Genomic DNA, 24,126 nt, shown 5'->3' with positions numbered 1-24,126 from the left:
CGGGAGTTGGTGATGGACAGGGAGGCCTGGTGTGCTGCAGTCCATGGGGTCACAAAGTGTCGGACACGACTGAGCGACTGAACTTAACTGAACTGAGACAGTGATAATAATGATGATGCTTCTCATGTCCACAGGGGGTGCTGTAACTCAGTGCATCTCCTTCCCCATCATTAGCTGTGGACTGTGCCCTCCTAGCTCTGTCCCCCAACTTTCCCTCTCCCTCACTTGGGATATCTCTGCCCCAGTACCCAGAAGTGATCTGCCCTAATCACGCCTTACTGAGCTCAGATACTTAAATTTGCTCCCTACAGCCAATGGCTTAAAATTCACTCCCCATGGAGCTAGCGATCAGGGATTCCCATGATTTCTAGAATTCCCTGACTTACTCCTAACAATTGCTACTGGTTTTCCATGCTTCAGCCAAATGGGAACCTTTTTGCTCTCCACAGAGACACTCAGCGCTTGCTCACCTCCAGGCCCTGATCGCCCCTGAAATGTTCTCTATCTGTTGAGATCTGGGCCCTCCATCAGCCCAGTTCACGTTGTATTGAGACCATAAAGTCTCCCTCATCATCAGCTGGGAAACACGTTTCCTTCTTCGGGGCTGTGCCCTCCATCTCCCTTCCATCATTCACTGTCGCCCACCCAGCACTTACTTGTGGGCTGGCATGAATGCGCCAGGGACAGTACACAGCTGCCCCCCTACTGTGTACATTTCCACAGAGGAGAGCCCTCCCACCTCACAGCCCAGAGGGAAGAATACGAGCAAGCCCTGGCTTTCCCTCTGCCCACACACTTCTTCCTCACAGGAGGATGAGCGCATTATCTGACTGGCAAGATGGGAAGAAGCACTAAGTAAGTGCTCCTTTAAATACTTATACAGCAGTCATTACATGCCAGACACAATTCCAAACCTTTCACAAATATTAATGCTTTTGATCTTCACAAAAATTCTGTGAGGCAGCTATTGCCATTTTGCAAACAGAAAACTGGGCCAAAGAGGTTAAGTCACTCGCCACCATCACACAGCACAGATGTGAGCTTGTTCAGAACAAATCCAGAGCCCATGTTCTATGCTGCCTCTTGATGCATGCAGCTTGGGCCCTTTCTCTCTCTCTTGTGGGGAGAATCTGCCTGCTATGTGGGGTTCCCTCTTTCCTGCCCTGCACATGGTTAGCACATGTGTCTGGGCCAAGTCCTGCCTCCAGAGGCAGCCCAAGAGTCCTACTGCTCGCTAGCCCCACTCCCAGCTCACCAGGTGTGCAGGGGCAGTGCAGGAACAGTACACTCGCTCTAGGCACCCAGCGCTGCCTCAGATGGGTGACCCAAGGTCCAAACTGGCGCGGAGGAACAGGAGAAAGCCCCAAGGTGGCCGCACATCCAGACTACATTCTCCAAGCCGCTAAGCTAAATTCTAGCCCTCCATCTGCCTGCCACCTGAGCGAGAAGGGAGAGTTTGATGTAATTAATAACCATCCTACAACCCTAGCAGCAGAAAGGTGACCAGGCACAGGCTCTGCTCTCTAGGAGCTCAGACTCCCAAAGATGATCACCAGAGATTTCTGTCGCAGGGGGCACTCAGCTGCAACTGAGAGCTGCAGCTCCTTGTACACAGGTGTAGTCCTTTAGCAGTGGAGAGAACACAGCCAGAGGAGAGGCTTCCATACTAACAGACACAGACATGAATTGCTGTGTGACCTTGGGTGAGTCATCTACCTCTCTGAGCCTGTATCCTTATCTGTACAGTCAGAATAATAATCCATCCCTCTGAGGGGCACTGCGAGGATTAAATGAGATATCCTGTGACAATCCCTAGGCCAGGTCAGTCCTCTGTTGATGCTTAACTGGTGCATCTGCGTGAGTTCAGTTGCTCAGTCATGTCTGACTGTTTGTGACTCCATGGATTACAGTCCACCAATCTCCTCTGCCCATGGGATTTTCCAGGCAAGAATACTGAGGGCATGGGTTGCCATGCCCTCCTCCACAAGATCTTCCCAATCCAGGGATAGAACCCACATGTCTTGCATGCCCTGCGTTTGGCAGGCAGATTCTTTACCACTAGCGCCACGTCCCCCTATTCTGTACTTTCAGGAGGAGGCCTCAATGCCAGTACATGCTGTGCTCATCATCGTGTTGGTGTGAACGTCAGCACCTTCTCTCACATTCTGCTCAATCTGCTGGATCACCCTAAGCCAGAGTCACTTTCACCTCTCTTTTACAAATGGAAGCTTGAGGCTCAGAGAGGTGAAGTGATGTGCTCAGAGTGGCTCAGCCATGTGGGTGGGGCCAAGCTCACCCTCTGGGTTGAGAACTGGAGTAAAAGCCCTTTCCTCCCCACTCCTCCTCCATACCTCCGCATGCAACCCCACCCCCACCCCCAGCCGTCACCCCCTACCCGGCAGCCCAGAGGGCCCTGCTGTGGAGCTCTGTCCATGAAAGTGCTCTCTCAGTATCTGCTGGGAGGGAATCGCAGACCCCTTGGGAACCAGGAAATGATCGCCTGGCTGCCTCCCAGCCCAGACTGGATTAAAGAGCAGTAACCAGATCCTGCTGGAATGGAGGGGAACCCAAGGCAGCTGAGTGAGCGACGAGAGAGGCGCCTGCACTTGGGAAGGACCCGCCTCCGGTTTCCCCACATCTGGACGGGTGTGCAGGCCTTGTTTTATTTCATTCCGTTCTGCCAGAAAGATGCAGACCTCCTGGCCAGAGTTCAGAGCAGATCAGAAAGCGTGATTCAGAGCTGAGAGGGACACATGTGTGAGAAAAGACTAGCAGGAGAGGAAGAGACAAGGCCAGGGGTGACTCAGGGCACATCAGAGCTGCAGGGCCCAGCACGAGGAGATGAGGAATCTTTTCCTAGGCTCTGGAGGCAAGAGGGGAACACAGCCAGCATGACAGAGAATGCCTCAGGCCGTGGGCTGGGGCAGGAACGTGGGAAACCGGAGGGAAGCTGTGTGCTAGGAATGTCAGCAGCTCAGATCTCCGCTGGTCAGTGTGGGGCAGTGAACAGATCTGGGCAGTGGTGGTGGCCTTGGCAGGCTCCTGTCCTGGCTCTGTCACCTATCAGCTGTGTGATCTCGGGCAAGTCGTTTCCCTCTCTGGGCCTTAGTGAGCTCCTCATTTAGTCAACACGTATTTTCTGAGGACCCACCACACGTTGGACATTGGACATTGCCAAGCACTGGGGACAGAGTGGTTTAGGTTGGAACCGACCCGTCCGGGGGTTGTTATGCGAGCATCACACAAGAGCTCCTAACCACGTGTGCGAGGGCAGGGCAGCTAACCTGACACCAGGAGGGAGCAGAAGAGGAGGGTAGGCAGGGTTCCAGGAGGAGGGAACAGCATGTGTGAAGACCTCGTGGCTAGAGGGAGCAAGAGAGCAAAGCCTGTGTGAGGAACGCAGAGGGCGCAGAGGCAGAATGAGAGTCACTGGGGAGGGAGGTGGAGCCCACTCCTGGAGGGCCGGCTGTGAACCTGTGGCTTTATCCTGAGGAGGTCTGGGTCCTGGGAGGACCATGACCCCTGAGGAAGCTAGTTTTCAGAATGTCCAAGTTCAAGTCTCAGCTTCATGTCCTGCTGAGACCAGCTGCTCAACCCCTTGTTTCTTCATCCGACGGGGTGCTAGTACCTACCTCACAGCTTGTTATGTTGTTATGATGATCAAATGGTACGATACATATAAGGCATCTAGACTGCATACCTGGAGAAGGCAATGGCACCCACTCCAGTACTCTTGCCTGGAAAATCCCATGACGGAGGAGCCTGGTAGGCTGCAGTCCATGGGGTCGCTAAGAGTAGGACACAACTGAGTGACTTAGCAGCAGCAGCAGCAGACTGCATACCAGTGTGCGGTATACAGTAAGCACTCAATAAATACTGGTGACTACTGCTGCCTGGATACTGTGTGTAATGCTATCAGCAGGTTACCTGGCACCTCAAAGAGTTAGTTCTCACCTCTGAAACTTCCTGCCCATGCACCCTTCCCTTCCTGGCTTCAGCCCAGCCCAGGGCCTGGCCCTCTCCAGCCCCAGTCTTCCTGGAGGGCTGTGGCAGGAAGGGGGCTGGCAGGTCACAAGTGAAGGTGAAGAGCAGGGGAGCCAGGGTATGGCTGTCTCCTGGGAGCTCCTCCCCACCTCCTCCACCAAGTCTGAGGCTGATCTGGGACCCCCAACAATGGGATCAGAATAGGGGCAGGGTTGAGTTGGGAAGGCCCCCATGGCAGGCAGAGAGGGGAGAAGGCTATTCACTTTCACAGGCTCACAGCTTTACACAGAATTTCTACCAGGGGGAGAAAATCTGCCCATGGTCTATGAATCCCCTGGGACAGGAATCATTATTCCTGTTTTATATTAATAGAAAAGGAAACAGAGGCCCAGAGAGGGGAAACCAAAGTGACACAGAAGCTGGTGTCCAGGGTGGGACTCAAACCCAGGATTGAGAGGTACACAGGGACTAGATCATGGAGGGGTTGATGGCTCTGCCAAGGCCCCTGCTGCCCCCTCCAGGGTTTCCCACCCACTTCCACTGATGGCCCACTTCATGTCCAGCCATCAAAGCACATTTAGCATTTCTCACACGTACTAGGGCCACCCTCTCAAGCCTCAAAATTTAGTACATTATTACCCCATTGCTTGCTCAGAGCAACCACACCCAGGATGGACAATGCTAGGAAGACAGCACCTCTTCCAGGAAGACTTCCTTGCTCTTTACTCTAAACATCTACTCCCAGCTGGATTAGAGGCCCTCTCAGCCTCCTCTGCCTCCCCAGATCATCAATTTCATAGTTGTCTTCCTCTTTTACAGACAGCACTGAGAGCTCCCTATGGGCAGGCACAGAAGCTGATTTATCTGTCGACCCTCACCTGGAACAAGTAGACTTTATTTTCCTACCTCTTGAATCTGGGCTGGTCTTTTGACTTACTTTGACCTATAGAATATGTCAGAAATAATGTACCCAATTTCAGCTTAGACTTCAAAAGACTTCTGAACTTCTGCTTTCTCTCTCAGAACTCTGCCACACCTTTTAAATAATACCAACTCGCCTGCTGGAGGGTGAGGTACCATGTGGACCAGAACTGAGTTGTCTCAGCCAAGGCACCCAGAGTCCAGCCAAAATCAGCAGAGCTTCCTCTCACCCACACTGACCACAAATGTATGAGTGAGCCCAGCCGAATCCAGAGAGTTTTCTAGCTGGACCTATAGGCTTGTGAACAAGAATAGATGTGTATTGTTTTACACTATTGGGTTTGGGGGTTGTTTGTTACACAGCAATAGCTTACTGATAGACGATGCAAAAGCAAATGACTGGAAATATAGGTGTGATGCAAACACAATGTAAAAGAGAGAGGGATGGAATGCCTGCCTCCTAAGCAAATGACTGGAAATATAGGTGTGATGCAAACACGATGTAGAAGAGAGAGGGATGGAATGCCTGCCTCCTAAGCAAATGACTGGAAATACAGGTGTGATGCAAACACGATGTAGAAGAGAGAGGGATGGAATGCCTGCCTCCTAAGCAAATGACTGGAAATATAGGTGTGATGCAAACACGATGTAGAAGAGAGAGGGATGGAATGCCTGCCTCCTAGTCCTCTTACCCTATACACGTCATGGTTGCCCAGAACCTCATCAAACAATGTGTAGAGGTCACTGAGCAAGCCCACCACCTCAACGGGCTCACTCAGGGCTGCGATGGTGGTAAAGCCCACAAGTCACTGAAGTGTATGGTAACCTGATCAAAGTACTCTGGCTCCATGGCTGCCCCCATTTTCAGAGCTTCAGTCACAGACCCGAAGGGATAGGAAGGGCCAAAGTCACAAGTGGAAGGACCCTCTCTCCACAGTTGGAAGTGAGGGAGGGGTATCTGTGGGAAAGTCCTGGGATGAGTGTCCGGGGGTCTGGGATAGGTGTGCTGTATGCTGGTTCCCCTCTCTGGACGTTGCTTCCTCTGAAGTCAGATGGGAACACTGTACCTTGTCCTTGTTCCCAAAGGAAAGAGGCAGCAGAAATTCAGTACTCATGTGCACAGCACAGTGCCTAATGCATGCAAGGGCTCTATGAAAATATGATGGGTAAATAAACAACAAATGAATCAATTCATGGAACCCAGCTTTACCGAGTACCTGCTTTGTCCCAGCTCCCCAGGTACCATGCTCAGAGGCACTGAGGCCAGAGGCACAATCAGGTCCACTCACGGGGGCAGCATCTGAGAGAGCAACCTTTCTGTCCTGTCTCTCCAGCTCCAGCTCCTCAGTCCGCTCCTGGGTCAGGTCCTCCAAGCTTTGGGAATACTTCTCCAGCATCCGCAGCATAGGGTCAGCAACACTGGTCTTCTTGCCTTGGTTGATGCTTTCGAACTGAAAATGGAATGAAAATCCCAATTTATCCATGAAGATCAGCAGAGCACTTGGCCCTCACGTTGAGAATCTAGGCCACGGGAATGAACCAGATATAGTCCCTGCCCAGAAGAGTTGGATGGTGGGGAGTAGGTAGGTAGTAGGCAAGGGGTGGCAGCTCTGACAAGGGGAAGCAGAGACAGCAGGGAGGAAAAATGGGCTAGTTCTCTGTGAGGCAGACAGGCATGGAGAGGACTTTGCAAAGGAACCCATTCCCAGCATTGTATCACCATTAACAAACACTTTGGTTCTTACAAAAACACTGTGGAATAGACATTCTTTGTTCTCAAAGATAAGTTGGTTGGGTGAATGGATAGATGGGTAGATACACAGAAGCATTATATGTAGACTGCTCATATATATAATCTATTTCTACCTCTTTATTTCTCTCTTTGTTCAAAAATTTTTTTTACAAAACAAAATTATAAATATGTAAGGGCACTGAGACCAAAGGAAAGCAAAAGCTAAAGAAGTCAATCCAGGAGTGAGGTCTATATGTAAAATGCAGGCTACAATTTGGTCACAATTTTGGATATGAGCTCTCTAGCAACAAAGAAAAGAGGGAAACAGCGATTACATAATATATGGAGTCCATGAGACAATGGAGCATTAAACTAGTTTCCCAGAAGGAATACAAACTGCTGGTGCTGAGCAGAGATAAGTACCTCTCCTAGGTCTTTGTAAGATGATGTTATAAACTGTACCTTCAACAATAACCTTAGCCTTGTTTTCTAAAGAGACTTACTGGAACTTTTCCCAGTGTGGTTTGTACCTTACCAAAGTGCAATCAGCAGGAAAATCAAATTAATGATGATCAAAGTGGAGGAGTTTATTCCTGTCTAAATCCAGCATCTTGACCTGTATGTGTGTGTGTGTGTGTGTGTAGGTGTTTATATCCAACCTTCATTAATACTGCTTTTCTCAGGCAAATGTCTGTAAGGTGGGGAGTGTCAGCAGCCCCTGAAAAGCACATATTTTGTATTGCCCATTAGAAGCAGAGGCACAAGCTTCAGGGCAGCTGCCATGGATGTGACAGCTGCTGACCCTGAGACAGCAACATGGACAAGAAGAGGACTGTAAGATCGACTCTGCAAGGAGGGCTCCCATTTATAATGAAGAAACAAGGGATCTGAGAAGTGCAACTTGCTGAGAACGAAGCAATGGTGGAACTGCATTTCAAACAGGGGTCTGTTATATATTAATTCTATCACCAGCCACCCCACTGAATTATTTCATCATTTGGAGTGTGTTTGCCATTGCTTCCCTTGAATTGCCCAGGAACAAAATCATAGAATATGCAAACACAATTATTTTTTTCTTTGTTGTTGCTGTTTAGCTTCTCAGTCACATCAGGTTCTTGCAACCCCATGGACTGTAACCTGCCAGGCTCCTCCGTCCATGGGACTTCCCAGGCAAGAATACTAGAGTGGGTTGCCATTTCCTTCTCAAGGGATCTTCCTGACCCAGGGATCAAACCCAAGTCTCCTGCATTGGCAGGCAGATTCTTTACCACTAAACCACGAGGGAAGCCCATTTTCTTCTTCCTTTACAACTTTCATTTTCTTGCTTAATTACATTGGCTGATACTCCCAGAACAATCTTATATGAACACAGTTTAAGTCTTTCAACTTCAAGGTCAGTGCTCTTTCTCCTCATTCTCTCCTCAGAAAAAATACTTTTTTTTTTGCTTAGTTATTTCACTTGATGGTCACACCAGTGTGTCCAGTTGGATCAGAGTTAGTCCTTTTAGACATTACCTAAGGAGATCTGAGGCTCAACGGTGGAAGTGATTTGGCCAAGGTCAAGTAGCAGGTAAGTGGCTCTGGTTTTTCCTGTGGTCATGTATGGGTGTGAGAGTTGGACTGTGAAGAAGGCTGAGTGCCGAAGAATTGATGCTTTTGAACTGTGGTGTTAGAGAAGACTCTTGAGAGTCCCCTGGACTGCAAGGAGATCCAACCAGTCTATTCTGAAGGAGATCAGCCCTGGGATTTCTTTGGAAGGAATGATGCTAAAGCTGAAACTCCAGTACTTTGGCCACCTCATGTGGAGTTGACTCACTGGAAAAGACTCTGATGCTGGGAGGGATTGGGGGCAAGAGGAGAAGGGGACGACAGAGGATGAGATGGCTGGATGGCATCACTGACTCGATGGATGTGAGTCTGAGTGAACTCTGGGAGTTGGTGTTGGACAGGGAGGCCTGGCGTGCTGCGATTCATGGGGTCACAAAGAGTCGGACACGACTGAGCGACTGATCTGATCTGATCTGAAGTGGAAGCATAGATCTGAATGCAGGCTCTCTGACCCTTAGCCTCCCCACAGTGTGATATGGTTCTCATCTTCTGCATGTGGAGTCCATCATGTGCCAGTCTCTGCCTTCTCTGCCACTGAACCTGAGGCAGGCTTTCCCCACAGTCGCCCCTCACTCAGGCTAAGATCCTTCTTCCCCACCTCATTAGCCACGGCAATCTCTAACCCCTGGAAAGATTCTAGGCTGGTGTTTTAAGAACTGATTTTTTGGCCTAGCTCTGCCACCCACCCTCACAGGGGCCACTGAGAGCTCATTCACTCTGAGGTCCACATTTCCCATAGGATGCCTGTATGTTTCTCCTGTCTTCCTATCTCCTGCTCCCTCATCACCCGTCTGGATGCCCCTCTGGCTCACTGAACCTCCCCTTGGCAAAATTCCACTGTGGCTGGGGAGTGGAGGGCAGGAAACGGGAAGCACAAAAGCTGTCACCACAGGCTCGATGAGTCGGCCCTGTGAGAGCCGTTAGCCAGCTCAGTCAGGCCCACACACAGCACGTCCGCCCAGCAAACCCGTCCAGGCTTGCCTCACCCTTCCCGGTGCAGTCCGCAAGGCAGGCCGGGGATGAGAGCGGCAGTCCCCCTCACACCTTCCACTCCCTGATGCAGGAACCAGTGCTGCCTCCATGACCGCAAACGGCCCCTCTGCTCTGGTGCCAGGAGGCCTGGCGTGGGGTCGGGGTTCCTAGCATCAGTGCTGCAGAGACAAACCTGGGTCTGTGTTCCAGCCCCACATTTCACTTCCTTGGTTACCTTTGGCAAGTCCCATCACCTCGCCATGCCTCAGTTTCTCTCTTGTAAAGCCCAGATAATAGCAATGCTTCCTTGGAGGGCTATCAGGAGGGTTAAATATAAGCACAGGACTTAGTATGGAGCTTGGCACTCAGGAAGGAAGTGTCTATGAACCCAGAGTTCTAAGAAAGATTCCCGCAGATGGTAGGCCTCAGGTTCCACCCTCAGGGGTGATGATGCTGGCCCATTGCCCCCTCTATGCACAGGGTTTCCAGGCCCCTGGGATAGGGGGGCCCCCACTGGGCAAAGTGAGGTGAACTGATTCGCTGTTTCTTGTGAGTAGCCAGCTCCTCTGGTGGCACTGGCCTGGCTATAGATCTGGTCCAGATTGGGTCTGTCCTCTGGAGCCTCCTCCCAGCACTGCTCCATTAGCTGGATGCACTCGGGTGGCCCATGGTCACGGGACACCAGGGGCTGGCTCAGGGGAGGGGGGGATACCACCTTCCTGGTGATTTCTGCAACAAACACAGACGCGCCAGTGGGGCTGAGGTCCCCAGGATGGCTGGTGGTGAGGCATGGGCCTGGGATCCTGAGATGGAGGGCAGGCTGGGCCTGTGGGGTGTGGATACCAGGCCATGAGAGTGTTCCTCAGCCTCTTGTTCTCTGCTCCAGGGCATGCTGGCCAGGGATCCAGGATTGCTGTTTTCCTGGGCCCATTCCATAGTGTGGTGGGGAAATGGGTCTCAGCTCGGAGCTTGGAGAATGGGGCCTGAATTCTGGATCCACCACCACCTGTCTGTGAGATGGTGAACAACACAGCCATCTCTCTGAGCCTTGGTCTCCCCATCTATGAAGTGAGCTTAACAAACTGCCTTCGTGAGATGAGTGCTGAGGAAGGAAATGACAGATGCTAGATTTTGGGGTGCTAGGTTCACCCCAGCCCGTGAACCCTGCACAACTTGCTGCTGCTCTGTTGCCAGCAATGTCCAAGAATGTGCTCACGATCTGGGCACTGCAGATCTGTCTGGCAGCCCCACCACCCGGAGGCCATCTGGGGTCGACTCTGCACAACTGTGAGGCAGGACTCTCTGCTTTGCATGTTCGCCATCATCATGACTCTTTTCCCAGGACAGTCCCTGCTGTGGATCTTCCTGTGCCCGTTCCACATGATAAAGACCACAGACTGAGTCGAGATCTGATGGATCAGCGATCCAGCTCCGTCTCTGTCACTTGTCATCACTCTGTGCCTTGATTTTCCCACCTGGGTCAGCCCTAGGGGTGCCTCAGGGAGCTGAGAGATTCATGGGCACACCAGGAGGATGAGAGGCTGGGTACAAAGCTCAGGCCTTCAGCGGCACAGGAGGAGATGTCAAGATTATCCTTCTAATCCTGTGCAAGCTATGCTATGTTCTGAACCTCAGTCTCCTCACCTAATGATAATAGGACAGACCTCACAGGGCCATTAGGGGTGGAACAGGAGGGCTGGGACCCTCCTCAGAGGAGGCAAAGAGGTGGGTTCCTTGGAGAGAAAGTTCCCTGGAGAGTGAAGAGAAGCTTCTCTCTGGATTTCCCTTTGCCGACCTCCTTGTTGGGGGAAGCCCATGATTCACTGTCCCATTTTACAGACAGGGAAACTGAGGTTCTGAGGAGGTGGTAACATCGGTCAACTGAGCCACAGGGCCAGTAAAAAGTAGATGCTAGAACTGGGCTTGATAGCCTCCCAGCCTGCACTTTTTTCTCTGCCCAGAGGATCCCAGTCTGTAGGCGTTAGGCCCTGAGGGCCTCTGAGTAGAGGGTCTAGGAAGCTATATATGCTTATAAAGGAGTGTGCACAGATGGAGCTCATAATATATCTCACACACACACACACACACACACATGTCCAGCTCTTTTTCAAAAGCATTCTAATGGTGTGATGAATAAAATACAGATCCATTTCAAAGCGTTGCTTATTTCAGAGCAGATTTTTGTCTCTGGGTATTTTCTCAGTCACCAGATACTAAAAGTCAGATAGTAGCATGTGAGGCTCCAAACTTTTTTGTCATTAAAGTAGAGTTCTCACAGGTGGTCATGTTGGGAACCCATAGCCCAGGCCAGGCCAGATCTCCTTTTCCCTCCCCATGCTGAGCCCACTGTCCACATCCAGCCCATCACTGGGACGGATCAGTCCTGCTGGCCGCTGACCAAGAGCCTGTACATCCAGCTCCATGGAAGATGCTTTCTGGATGACTCCAGGAGATTTTAGGCCAACACCACTGAGCCCACTGGGATCCCAGACCACAGCTTCCCGCTGGGGGGTCCTGCCCCTCTCTGAGCTTCACTGCTTCATCTCTGAAGAGTGCACTTACCACCTCACAGCACTGTCCATTGGCATAACACAGATGACAGTGCTTAGGAAACCACAAGTGTCCACCCCGCCACAGAATCTTAAAAAGATGCTACTTCTGGGACCTCCTTGGTGGTCCAGTGGTTAAGGATCTGCCAGCCATTGCAGGGGACACAGGTTCCATCCCTGGTCAGGGAAGATCCCACGTGCTGCAGAGCAGTTAAGCCCAAGCACCATGATGCCGAGCCCAAGCTCTAGAGCCCATGAGTCACAATTACCGAGCACCCCAACAAAGAGTAGTCCCCCACTCACCACAGCTAGAGACAAGCCCACTCACAGCAACGAAGACCCAGCACAGCCAAAAATAAATAAATAAAAATTAATTAATTGTTTTTTCAAAGACGCTATTTCTTAGAGCAAGGAGGTCCGCTTCTCAGTAGGAGAGTGGGAAAAACCTGGGCTCTTCCCCAGTCGCATACCCCTAAAACCACCCAGGGTCTAGCATGTGCCAGGCTCTTGTCTAAAGCATTTCACTGAATCCTCACAAATACTCTTAGAGCTAGGCATCATGGTCCCTATTTTACAAATGAACAAACAAGCTCAGAGTCTGAAAGAGATTTACTCAGAGTCATGAGGTGAACTGGTGTAGAGCTGGGCTCAAGTCCATGTCCCCCAAAGGCTGTGCTCTGGACATTTCACTCCCTGAGACCAGGAAAAGTGCAGCCAGGGAGTAGCAGGTCTGGATTGACAGCCCAATGCAGGGGCGACCCTGGGGTCCCTGAAGTCTCAGGAGCACTGGCCTGAAGGGCCCTGCACAGCAGCAAGACTCACAAACCCCATCTGGCTGTTTGCCTTCCCACCCCCTCAGCAGGCAGATGTCAGCAAGTTGGAGGTGGGGGGGAGCAGCCAAGGAGAGTTGAACAAATGGTGTGACCAAGCCCTTCCCCTTCCCAGTCCTCCACCCCATAAATTTGGGACCTGGAATGCTCATGATTCATGGAGCAATACTTTGGTGGAGAAAAGAAGTGAGGCCAGGCCTCCCTGTGAGGTACAGATTCTCCATCTGGGGTGGGAGGAAAGGGGGCTCCATCACTCCATTACTGCCTGTGCTGTGGGCTGAAATGCAGGGTATCCATGGGACAGGTCCCCGGGATTGGACAGAAGCAGCCGGGGCAGGGGGGCACAGGCTACTGAAAGAGCAGCACAGAGCCCAGGGAGCCCTGAGAGAGAACAGACTCAGAGGCGGTGTTTCTGAAGCTGGGCCCTGGCACTGGGGTCTGAAGAGAAAAAAATGTGTAAGACCAGGTGCTGATGGGGAAGGTGTGAGTGATTACCCCAGAAGCACAAAGATGTGCTTCGAGGAGCCCCACTCAAGCAGAAGACCAAGTCCCCAAACACCCAGAAGATTGGTGACATCTGACAGGGATTGGATGCCTGACATTTTAAAATTTAATCCTCACTCTAAAGATGGGGAAACTGAGGCCGAGAGAGGGTAAGTAATTAGTGTACGGTCATGCAGTAAGTGATCCAGGGGAAGAACTGAGGTCTCCATAGACGCGAAATCTGTGCTGGGCAGCTGGATGGTTAGGGCATAACCACCTCTGGACATGGCAATAACATTGGGAGAGGAAGAAAGGGGTTTGGCTTTTACCCAGAAACCAATGTTTTTAGTTCTAGAGATGGTGAGCTGCCATTTTGGTAGCTGCTAAAGGCTGCTTGGCTTAAGCCAAAGAAACCCATTTCTTGTCATCAAATCAGGCATGTGTGTCTCTGTGGTTATTTTCAGGCCCTGATTTCCTGATGCTCACAGAGCTACTCAACTATGTGGGGACTCTGCCAGAGACAGGCCGAGGAAAGAGGAGGAGGATGATGTACCTTCCGCTGGGAGCCCCGAGGAACCGTAGGGCGGGCCTCGAGTCAGCACCTCCTGCAGGACAATGCCAATGCTGAAGGTGTCTCCTCTGAGGGTGCCCCGCCTGGGTTCTCTGGGTCCCCGCAGTAGCTCTGGAGCTGTCCACAGCAGCTCTGCAGTCACAAGGCAGGACCACACGGCCGTCACTGGCGGACCATCCAAGCTGGCCAAGCTGGGTGGGTGCTTCACACATGTTGTGCCATTGCCCTGTCCCTACAGTCCCAGAGGAGGGAGGTGCTTCTGCCCTCCCCCATTCACAGGTAAGGGTCCTGAGGCTCACAGAGAAAAAGCCATCCACTCCAGGTCACACCACAGGAAGTGCTGGAGGACCAGGCATCTCCCCCTCTCCCCTTCCCTCCAAGCGCCTGGCTTAAACAGAGGCCTCAGCACCTACTGGCAGCCCCCTGCCCACCCCTGAGCTGACCTTCTGGGGCTGGCTGGGGGCGGGGAGCCCTCTGAGCATCCAGGAGCTCTGCATAACCGTGGTCAGTGACCTTCAGCACAAAGCGCCCATCCATCACACAGTTTTGGGACTTGAGGCGGCCATGAGGGAAACGCCGATGGTGTAGATACCACACCCCTAGTAGAGTGGAATCACGAGGGTCCCTTAGGACTGTGGTGAATGAGAAGGACTCCTGCTTCTCTCAGAATTCCCAGGAAATCTCCCTGCGTCCCTTCACCCTTTGCCACACTGTTCAGATTTTTCTCAATAAGACAAAGTGGAAAATGAGGCCTGGGAAATGAACCTCTCTTGTCTCCCTTCCCTCCCTGTTGCCCCCACAGCTCCAGGCCTGGGAAGGGGTCTCACATGGATCAAGTCCAGCAGCAGGGAGGCCTTGAAGGTCCAGTCCAGCTGCAGAGCCTCATTCCTCAGCAGGTCCTCCAGGTTGCCCCGAGTACAGTGCTCCAACACCAGACCACTAACCCAGGGGCCACGAAGAAGCCCTGGAAGGTGGTGATGTTCTCATGCTGCAGCTCCCACATCTTCCAGCACAAGGGCACCTTAGCAGCCCCTGGGGACTCTCAAAGGGTGGACATCTGGCCCCCTGTACTTAGAACCCAGCACAGGGCTGAACACAGAGAGGCCTCAGAAATGTTGGATGGAAGTGATGGGTGGATGGATGAATGAATGGATGGTACAGATAAAAGATGAGTGGATGGATGATGGATGAATGACAAATGTGTAGATGGATGATGAGTGTGTGGATGGATGATGGATGGAGGGATGGACAGATGGATGAGCCAGTGAAATGAGGGCGTGGAAGCATCATGGATGAATAACTCAATACACCACAGTATATGGATCTAGGCCTATTCTCCACCTAAGTGACATCATGGCCTGTAAAACTGTAAAATCTCTCCCCAAGACTCAGAGACAGATGAGGAGAAGAACCAAGGGATCAGGGACAAGCAGAAAGCAGCCCAGCAGGTCAGAGAACTCAAACCCCGCCAGCTAGGCTAGCATTTGCCCGAGCAGGAAAGAGGGAAACATTGTCTGGCATGGCTTTCCTCTCAAATACAGTTCAGAGATCAGCTAAGTGAGGGAAACCTGAATACTCTCCCTACCTCCTTAGGGATTTGCATGCTTATTAGTATATGTGGTGAGGTGAGAATGGCTTCAAATCCTTTAACCCTGCTGCCAGCAAGAGGTTGGGCCTCTGACCCCTCCCTTTGAATCCGCGTTGGCCAGTAGAACATGGCGGAAGTGAACTTGTGTGTTTTGGGTCTAGGTCTTAAGAGACTGACAGCTTCCATTTCCTGCTTCTTGGAGCCCTCTTTGTTGGAGGACTGAATGTTCATAAAAAGTCCCTCCATCCCAAGTCACCCCATGGGTGAGATCATATGGAGAGGCCCTGAGACTATACTGAGTGGAGAAGCAGGTTCTGTTGAGTACGCTTTTCCAACTGCCCAGCCAAGGCATCAAGAAACCACCGAGAAACCCCCAGTCAAGGCCAAGTGGAACAGAAGAACTGCTTGGCTGAGCCCTGCTCAAATTTCCTACCACAAAATTGTAAGATATTGTAAAATGGTTGATGTTTTAAGCCGCTAATTTTGGGATAAGTTGTTACACAGTCACAGATAACTGAAACAGACTTATTAAATGTTCTGAGAAGTCCTGTGCCTAAGCCAAGCAATTTCTAAACTCATTTGACCACATATAGGACCTTTTCTTTTAAGAAACATCTACACGTCTCAGTTGTAAAATGCCCACTGGGGAATGTCTAACCTAATCTCTAATCACTTAATCTCTCTGAATTTGATTTCAGATGACATGATGTTGGAAATAGTAATAAAATTCACCATTTACTAAAGGCACTCTTCTTGCCAGAGACAGTTCTAGGTTATTCTATATACTCTCTCTGTGTGGCTAAGTCGCTTCAGTTGTGTCTGACTTTTTGTGACCCCAAGGACTGTAGCTTGCCAGGCTCCACTGTCCATGGATTCTCCAGGCAAGAATATTGGAGTGGGTTGCCATTCCCTTCTCTAGGGGATCTTCTCGACCCAGGGATTGAACCCAGGACTCCTGCGTTCCAGCCCTCCTAATTCCCATTTTATTAGCTCCATTTTACAGGAAAACTAAGTGTCCCAGGCAGAATTCCATCTGGGATCTTCCTGACTCAAATCTTATGCTCTGCCCTCCATCCCACAGTGCTTCTCAGGATGGTGATAATCTCAGAGGTGAAGGGGCTTATGTGAGTAGTGATGACAAGTGGCTGGAAGTTCCCCGAGGGAAGGGATCCTGTCTCTCTTCTCCACTGCTGTGTCTCCAAAGCCCAGAGCATAGAAGGTGTTCAAAAAACAGTGGACAGATGAACAGATACGTGGAGGGATGAAGGGTGCAAGATGAAGTCCTTTAGCGGTGCTGATTGTACCCTGTGATGATAGTGGTGGAGATGGCTGTGCCCTGGTTGTCACGATGATGAGCATATGGGGTGGGGGTGTGACATGGGGGATGCTGGTGTGGGATGGTGACAGCGATGGTGCATATCTGTCATGACAATGGGCCAGTGATCATGATAATAGTAAGTCCTTCCTTTTTGGAGGCTAGGAGCTTCTGCATTGAGTAGGGACCAATCCAGACCAGTAGAGGTCTCCTGACAGCACCCCTCCACAGCCCACCCTCCACGCCCTCTGCCCTACCTTTCTGAGGACTCTAAGGCAGCTTGGCCGCAGCTCAGGGGCTGTTTCACCTTCAAATCTCTTTAGCCACACCAACTCTCCCTGTTTAAGAAAAGACAGCAAAAGTTTATCCACTCCTGGTCCCCAACTGGAGTCAACTCCTCCACCGCTCTCAGCCTCGGCTTCTTCCCCATATGTGTGTTCTTTCTGTGTGCTCCAAGCCAGGAAGAGCCTGGCCATTGGAAACAAAAAGTTAGACTCTGTCTTCTTCAGCTGACAGACCCAAGATCCAGTCCTTACTCCACCACTTTCTAGCTCGGTGACCTTGGACAAGGGACTTCAGTTCTCTGAGCCTCATGTCCCAGCTCTGTAAAGCCAGGATGATATCCTCACCTACATGAAGAAGGCTAACAAGATCGTGGAGAGAAAACATGTTATCTCCTGGCCTTGGGCACCTGCAACATTCCAAACCCAGCAAAGTGAGGGGAGCTCTGAGACCCAGAGACCCTAGGGGAGGAGGGGAGGGTGAGAGAGGCAGAGCCCCTCAAGCTGGGGCTCAGTCCTCGCCCAGAACTTTCTGTAACCTTCGCCCTCTCTCCTCTCATCACTGGTGGATTCCTGCCTCCTCAGTCTGGCCTGAAGTGCTTTCCGTGGAGCAGTCAAAACATGTTTTGTACATCCTTAAAGCCTCCTTTCAGCAGAAGAGAAAAAAGATGGGATTCTCCAAGGGAGAAGGTGGAAAGAAGGAGCACGAGCCTCATGTGGCTTCCTGTAGAAGCTATTAACCTGGTTCATCCACCGTGAGACACAGAACAGGAGAGTCAGAGATCAGTTAATTGCTGGATTTGAGAAGCCAGCACTAGAGAAATCATAGTGTCCTCAGCAACTTTAGTATCTGACTGGTCTCACCTCTGTCCTGCCAGCTGGTGACCCAAGCTCTGCCCAGAGGCTGTCCTGGGCCTGGGTGCTGCCCCACACTCAGGGCCTTGGGGACCCCGGACCGCACCACCCCTTTCCAAAGCCCAGTTGGCCCAGTGCTGAGAGAGGTCCTGGGCCGGACTCATACCAGCAATGCCCGGGTCCAAGTGGCCGAGGACTGGTTGTTTCCCAAGGTCATGTCACAAAACATGGGTGACTGGGAGTTGGAAGCCCTGCTTCCCACTTCTAGCCCTGCCACCGACTTGCTGTGAGACCCAGAAAAGTCACTGTCTGTCCCTCAGCCTCGGTTTCCTAGGAATGGGGCATACAGAGATGCTCTGGATTCCCTCAGCTTCTCCCAAACTGACAAGAGCTCTCAAAACCTGGGCCTGGGGGTGGCAAGGGCCCTCACCTGGTTACAGAGCCATGTTGGTGGGCTCCTGGGGGGGCCTGTAGGCTCCTTGCTGACCACTGGGCCATAGACCTCAGGCTCCTGCCGTCTGCCATACTTCTTGATTTGCTCACACTGTCCATGTGCAGCCTCTGGAGGCAGTAGGTGTGGTCAAGAGCTAGAGCAGCTCTGCCCACGCCCTGCCCACTCCCCAGCCTGGTGCCCGCCTCCCCCCAGCCTGGTGCCTGCACCCCTCAGCCTAGTGCCTGCTGCTGCAGCCTGGTGCCTGCCCACCCACCCATCTGCTGGATGAAGGTGAGCTCCTGGGCCATCAGCAGGATCCAGTGGGGGCCCCGCATCAGCTGCAGCTGCCAGATTCTCCATCTGGAGGTGACCAAAGTGCAGGACAGAGAAGATGGAGCTGTCGTCACTCCCCCCATCTGGCTCCTCAGAGCTGCCTCTGATCCAGAGCCCTCCTGGTCCTCCCCGTTTCCCTGCCTGTCTGCCCCATCAGTCCCTGCTGGGCTGAGAAGGCACCACTGAGCACTGTCCCCTCAGAGCCCCTAGGTCCAGCTCAGGGCTGGATGCACCCCAGGCCTGATGTGTCTTCTGGTCCCCAGCTTCGGTGTTTCCAACCCACCTAGGGGCAGAGGGCTGTCCCTCTTGGATGTCACTGAGGCTCAGGGAGCACAGAGGACTTCAGACCCAGACGATTGTTTTCAAAGCTGAAGAACTCTGAGGTCATTCTGACCAAGCCCTCAATGCACAGGTGTGTAGCCTGAGCTTCAGGAAGGATGGAGTCTTGTCCGAGGTCCCAGGCTTCTTCCTCAGGTCTCTAAGGACCTCCCATGAGGCATGCCCACCTTGACAGGGCCCTGACCGAGGCTCTAGAATGGACAGGAGGGCGGGCGGTCCTGAGGTTGGGATGAAGGTTGGGATGAAACTCCCTGCAGATGCCAGGGCTGTATACACAGCCAGGAGGCCCAGCGGGGTCGGGGGCACAGACGGCAGATGAAGACTCAGGAGACCAGGATCTTACCTGATGAGGCAAGTGAGGGCCCCACCAGCCAGCACCAGGACACAGGCCAGGGCCAGCGTGAGGAGGCCTCCAGGGGGCTGCTGACCTGTGTGGGAAGCAGGGGCGGCATGAGTCCCAACAGTAATTAACAACCACACAGGAGCTCAGCCCCTTCACTCAGCTCCTGCACCTACTGGCACATGGGGACACACTCCTTCCCAGTGCCAGCCCTCCCAGGGAAGGCACAGAATGGCCCCGGACTGTGGCCTGGCCATCACACACGCGTTTGATTCCTAGCACTGCTCTTAGGGTTCTCACTTCAGGCTCCTGGCCGCAGGGGCCCCACAGATCCTGCACAGACCCCGCACAGACCCCATGACTGTCCTACACTCTGGCCCTCATCTGCCAGGATGCTGGGCTCTTCCCACTAGACTGAGAGCAGCTGGACAGTAGGGCCTGTTTCTTATTCAACTTGGGGCCCCTGGGCACCTTACACAGGGGCTAGACAGGCAAGATATTGAATAAAAATGGTAGATCCCTATCAATGATTATTCTGCTTCTTACATAACCCCGACCATGGGCTGCTCGTTACCTATTTCAGCAGCCATTTTCAGTGTCATTGACTTTGACTGTTAGAGGAGCCTGAATCTTAACACTGAATCTTAATCTCTCTAGCTCTCATATCAGGATTGGGTGTGTAAAGTCTTCTTGGGACTGGTGGGCAAGGTGGGGAGGGCCACTTGGGCATCAGCAAGGTGGCAAAATGCCAGGCCCTATTCTGGAGAGAGGACAATGATCTCCACTGTCACACAAGTGGGGGGACCATCTCTTCTTCCTTCCTTGCCTCCTTCCCTTCCTTCCTTTTGCTGAAGGACAGCACTGTCCGTCTGCCCTCTGATGAGATGAGCCTCCTCCAATTTTGTCCTGATAATAATAACAGCAGCAAATAGCTTGTAGCACATATTATTCTGTTGTTTAGTCGCTAAGTTTTGTCCAACACTTTCGCAACCCCATGGACTGTAGCCTGTCAGGCTCTTCTGTCCATGGGATTCTCCAGGCAAGAATACTGAAGTGGGTTGCCATTTCCTTGTCCAGGGGAATCTTTCTGCCCCAGGGATTGAACCCGTATCTCTAGTATTAACAGGTGGATTCTTTACCACTGAGCCACCAGGGAAGCCCATTTATTGTACTCCTGTATATTGTATTGCACTAAACACCTGTTCTAAGGATGTCACATATTTCAACTGAGTTATTCTGCACAGTGACCTCTGGAAGTAGGTATGATCATGATTCCATGGAAGAGGAAACAGAAAGACAGGCAACTGTCTCTGAGTGGCAGAGCCTAGGTTCCCAACCACCGCCCGCCCTGCCCCTCACCCAGGAAGGAGGCTTGACTCCTGATCTGGAGGAGGTAAGAGAGGAAGCATAGACAGGAAAGTAGTCAGCAAACACAAAGAAACAGGAGCGTGGCTGGTGTGTTCAATGGGAGGAAGATGGAGGGCAGGGAGCCGAGGGTGGCAAGGGTTCTGGCTGTACTCTGGGGGAGGCAAGCCTCTGCAGGCTCTGAGCAGGGGAAAGCCAGCTCTATTAAAATATTTTCCAAGGATCTTCCAACTGCCATGGTGAGGTCCAGAGACAAGGGCGGAAGCACAGAGGCCTGCTGGGAGGCTGCTGTGGTAATCCAGCAAGAGATAATGGGGTCTGGACCAGGGAGGAGGCAGGGGAGTGGTGAGCAGGGCTCTGCTTCTGGGCAAATTCTAAAGATGGAGCCCCCAGGGTGTTCTGATAGGCTGGGCCTTGGGTGTGGGGAGACGAGGGTGCCTGAGCCTTAGGGAGGATGGGGTTGCCGTCACCTGCAGTGGGAAATGCTGGGGAGGAGAATGGGAGGAGGCTGGGGGCAGATCCAGAGTTCAGTTTCAGACAACGTCAAGTTGAAGACGCCATCTAGGCATCCAGGCAAGAGGGGCTGCTGAGCGGTGGCAGAAACCTGAATGAAGCCTCGTCCCTCCCTCATAGAGCAGATGTTCTTGAAGACCAGCCCCAGGCTACACTCTCCGGGGGCTTCTGTCTGGTGGCAGAGACAGGGACAGCAGAGATAACACCACACAATGTGGCCGAAACTGTGACAAGGGCAGCCAGAGGCTGATGGAGGTCTTCATAAACACCTCCACCAGCCCTGGCTCACAGACTTTACCCTCTGACAGGAGTTTGCTCATTCATTCAATGAATCCCTCCGCAAACATTTCTAGAGCACTGTGTGCTGAGTTCAGTGCCAAGAACTGAAGATACAACAGCAGATAAGATTCAGAGTCACTACCAGCATCGTGATGGAGCTCACCGGGGGAGGAAGGCAGGTGTGCTAAGCCAGTGCAGGGACAATGTTTCATTCATTCGTCCTTCCCTGGGGCTGAGCACAGTAAATCTTCAGTCAATATTTGTAGAAGAAAGGAGGCAAAGAAACAACTGGGTGAAACTTTCTTTGTTGACCTCCTATTATTAGCCTGGGGACAGATGGCACTGGTCTCCCCAACACAGGACACACACCCTAGGAAGCTATGCCCCCAGACACTGTGGGGAGCACCACAGTAGCACACACACCCCGCCCCCTCCACCCGCCATGGCTCAGACTGGAGAGTTATTCTGGAAGGAAAAAAAGGATTTAGCCAGGCAAGGCCAGAGCATTCCAGGATGAGGAAAACACACATGTTTAGGGAGGCTGGAAAGGGTGGCATGTGTTTAGGGGAAAGACAAAGAGGAACAGTATCAGGAGATGGGACAGGAAGGACAGCAGGGTCTGGGTCGTGGGGTAGGGGAGTGGCTGCTGAAGGTTTGGGGCAGGCAGGGATGTCAGCAAGCCTGGTCAGACCTGAATTTACCCCCAACAGCAGCCACTGCAACTAGGAGTGCATGAGGAGCTGCGGGTGCACTCGGTACACACGTAGGAGTGTGCTCATCTCCACCTGTGCGCTTGTGTGTCAGTGCAGTTTCATCAGCGATCAATGCCTGGGTGGGTGAATCTCAGAAATGAGAATGTGTGGGTCTCGTGTCTCACACTCCCCAGTGGTCATAAGGTAAAGGGGATCTTGCCCTTGGAGGTGATGGACTTGGGGCCCCCTGTGTAACCTTAGGCAAGTTACCTAAACTTTCTGAGCTTCAGTTCTCCACTGGGGCCCATAGAGGATAGTGTCCCTGTCACAAAGCTGTGGCGAAGTTTAGGAGAGCTGAGAGGTGGGAACGTGCTCTACACATGCTTTAGCTTGCTGGGCTGAGGGGTGGCCTTGCTAGGCTTCCCTGGAGCTTCACAACCCCTGGTTCAGTCTTTTCAGTGGCTGTTCAAGTCTCTTCCTTGCTCCTGCTCCTCACATGACTGTCCACATGGAGAGCCTTGATGAATGATGGATGAGTGAATGAATGATGGATGGATGGATGGATTGTGGAGAAATGGATGAATGGATGGACAGATGGATGGATGGGTGGATGGGTGGACAGATGGATGGATGGGTGGATGGATAGATGATGAATTACCTCTTATGCATAGTGCATTAGGGTCAAACCAGCAGTTGGAGTTGTGAGCTGGAGGGGCTCCTCCTGGAAAGTGGACAGCTCTGTTCAGGGGCTTCACTTGCCATGGGTCTGTGTCCAGGATGTGGGTGGGAACCAGCTGGCTTCCCTGACCATCTGTGTCCAAAATGACGTACTGAGCCAGCCTCCTCCCCTTCCCATCTATCCGGATCCTCTGGCTAAAGCCAGCCACATCCAGAGGCCCTGTGTGGTCCCCCAAGTGGGCCCTGAGAGTCCTGCCCCATGGATCTCAGAGCGGTTCAGGGTGTGGCCCAGCAGGACAACAGCATCAGAGATGGTTCCAAAGAGCAGGGACACCTGAGGGAGAGACGCTCTTTCAGCTCCATAACCCCCCGTCATAGCCTCCCAGATATTTCTGAGTCCTGGCCCTCCTGCCCTCAGCAGTTGTTTGAATCACCACCCCCTTTCCCCATCCACAACACAGTCCTCTCTTCAGTCCCACCATTACCTCAGTCCCCACTCAGAAGCCTCAGCATCTCCATGGCCACCACCACCATGCCGGCTGCCACCACCACCCTCGCCACTCACCTAATACTTCTAAAACAAACTCCCAATTCTGCACGGTTCTTCATGGCCCTACTGCACCAAACCCCATTCCTCCCAAATTTGAAGAACTGGAACTACCACCTGTCCAGTTTCTCAAGCCTAGGCTTGATTCCCAATTCCTGTCTCTTTCTCTCTTCAGTTCATCATCAAATCTTTTTAGGTTTATATCAGAATTTGTTTCCAGTCTAACTGACTTTTCACCACTTCTACTCCTGCCCTCTGGGTCCAAACCCCCTTCACTGTTTACCTGAACCACACAGGAACCTCCTAAGGGCCTCCCAAGGGCCTCCCTGCTTCATCCAGCCCTCTTCAGACCACTCGCCACAAAGCAAGCAAACCATATTAAAAAAAAAAAAAAACATAAATAATTTCTTACTTAAACCTTGCTGGTTGTCTCCCATTTCACTTATGATAACTTCAGATGCCTTACCCAGTTTACAAAGCCTCACACGATTGGGCCCCAAGCTCACCTCAGAGCCCTCTCCCCATCACTCATGACAGTCCCACCACTCCACACTCCCACAACTGTTCCTCTGGCCCCTGATGCTCACTCTGCCTCTGGGCCTTTGCACTTGCTGTTTGCCCTGCTTGGTTGCTTGCCATTCAGATCTTCACCTGACTGCCTCGTTATCATTCAAAACTCAGCTCAAGTGCGCCTCCTCCACGTGAACTTCTCTGCCGGTCCTGTCTCTCGTTGCCACTACTCCATCCCAGTTACTCTCTGTCACTCTATCCTGTTTTACTTTCTTGATGACACAGTCACTACTTGAAGTTGTTTATTAAGTTGCTTGGTTAGTGTCAGTCTCACTCTAACAGAATGGAAGCTTCTTGAAGGCCAAGGCTGTCTACCCACCCTCACAGCCTTGATGCCTGGCACAGAGC

At 52.1% G+C, this 24,126-nt stretch overlaps 1 pseudogene; it reads right to left on the bottom strand.

Annotated features, from left to right (window-relative positions):
• The window catches only part of LOC102267198 (guanylate cyclase D-like), a 54,847-nt pseudogene that overhangs the window by 10,942 nt on the left and 19,779 nt on the right, over positions 1-24,126 (bottom strand).

The sequence above is a fragment of the Bos mutus genome, chromosome 15, assembly GCF_027580195.1.
Source record: "Bos mutus isolate GX-2022 chromosome 15, NWIPB_WYAK_1.1, whole genome shotgun sequence".
In the NCBI taxonomy this organism is placed as follows: domain Eukaryota; kingdom Metazoa; phylum Chordata; class Mammalia; order Artiodactyla; family Bovidae; genus Bos; species Bos mutus.
Note: the sequence above shows the minus strand (reverse complement) of the source record. Positions and strands in the feature narration are given on the sequence as shown.